Genomic DNA, 1,868 nt, shown 5'->3' with positions numbered 1-1,868 from the left:
TCCTTCCCCCTTTTCCTTCCTTCTTTCCTTCCTCCCTTTTTCTTCCTTCCTTCCTTTCTCTCTTTCTTTCTCTCTTTGTTTCTTTCTTTCTTCCTTCCTATCTTTCTTCCTTCCTTCCTTTCTTTCTTCCTTCTTCCCGTCCTTTCTTTCCTTCTTCCTTCCTTCTTCCCGTCCTTCCCCCTTTCTTTCTTTCTTTTTTTCTTTCATTCTTTCTTCCTTCCTCCCGTCCTTCCCCCTTTCTTTCTTTCTTTTTTCTTTCATTCTTTCTTCCTTCCTTTCTCCCTTTCTTTATTCTTTTCTTTCTTCGTTCCTTTCTGTTTTCTTTCTTTCTTTCTTCCTTCCTCCCTTTCTGTTTTTCTTTCTTTCTCCTTCCTTCCTTCCTTTCTCCCTTCCTTCCTTCCTTTCTTTCCTTCCTTCCTTCCTTTCTTTCTTCGTTCCTTTCTTTCTTTCTTTCTTTCTTCCTTCCTTCCTTCCTTTCTTCTTTTCATTCATTCATTCATTCATTCATTCATTCATTCATTCTTTCTTTCTTTCTTCTGGACGCAGTACAACAACATTAGGACCAGAGCCGGGTTTCACGACCAATCCAAGCGGCGCGAATGTTTGCTTGGCTTGATTAATTTAACTCTCTCCATACGAACGGCGAAAGAGACGACGTTAACAGCGTTTCATCCCAATTACCATCATCAAAATATTGCAAGTGGAAGGCTCTTATACTGAGAGAGGTGAATGTTGACAGAGAATACCACAATTCTGACGACGGAAGCTAAAGGTTGGGTCATTCAGACACCCACTGGACATCCGAGGGGTCTGTGTAGAGGAGAAGAGAGGACTGGCCATACTGAGTGAGTTAATTCAGTCAGTGGAATTACAGAGCGTGCGTAGGCTGAGTAAAGTTTCTTGACGCTTAGCAAACCTTACGCTGTTAAGAGACACTTGATATACGCAGCTTGACTCCGCGACATAACTTGAAACACAAACTGACCGACTGGTTCATCAAGGCATTGGGTTTTTCAATCTGAGGGTCTTGGGTTCGAATCTCGGACGCGTTCTCCTGGTGGATTAAAGGTGTAGATTGTTGTTTCCCATCAGTAGAAGAAGAAGAAGAAGAAGAAGAAGAAGAAGAAGAAGAAGAAGATTATGGGCGAGAAGGAAGAGGAGGGGGGAAAACGAGAAAGAAGGACAGAGAGTGAGAGAGAGAGAGAGAGAGAGAGAGAGAGAGAGAGAGAGAGAGAGAGACAGAGAGAGAATGAGAGAGAGTGAGAGAGAGACAGAGAGTGAGAGACAGAGAGAGAGAGAGAGTGAGAGAGAAAGAGTGAGAGAGAGAGTAAGAGAGAGACAGAGTGAGAGAGAGACAGAGAGTGAGAGACAAAGACAGAGAGAGAGAGAGAGAGTGTGTGAGAGAGAGAGTGAGAGAGAGACAGAGTGAGAAACAGAGAGAGAGAGTGAGAGAGAGGGTGAGAGAGAGTGAGAGAGACAAAGACAGAGAGAGAGAGAGAGAGTGAGTGAGAGAATGAGAGAGTGAGAGAGAGAGAAACTGGGAGAGAAAGAGATGGGAGAGGAGAGAGAGAGAGAGAGTGAGAGAGAGTGAGAGAGAGAGTGAGAGAGAGAGAGTGAGAGAGTGAGAGAGAAAGTGTGTGTGTGAGAGAGAGAGTGAGATAGAGTGTGTGTGAGAGAGAGAGAGAAAGTGAGAGAGAGTGAGAGAGAGAGAGGGAGAAATTGGGAGAGCATGAGATGGGAGAGGAGAGAGAGAGAGGGAGGGAGAGTGTGAGAAAGACTGAGGCAGAGATTCGAGATTCAAGATTCAAAAACTTTATTACTCAAGGATAAAGATTTTAGGCATCGCCTAGTCTTCCAATCTGTCCTTG

Source organism: Babylonia areolata, chromosome 34, assembly GCF_041734735.1.
Source record: "Babylonia areolata isolate BAREFJ2019XMU chromosome 34, ASM4173473v1, whole genome shotgun sequence".
NCBI lineage: Eukaryota > Metazoa > Mollusca > Gastropoda > Neogastropoda > Buccinidae > Babylonia > Babylonia areolata.
This window is presented reverse-complemented; position numbering follows the sequence as displayed.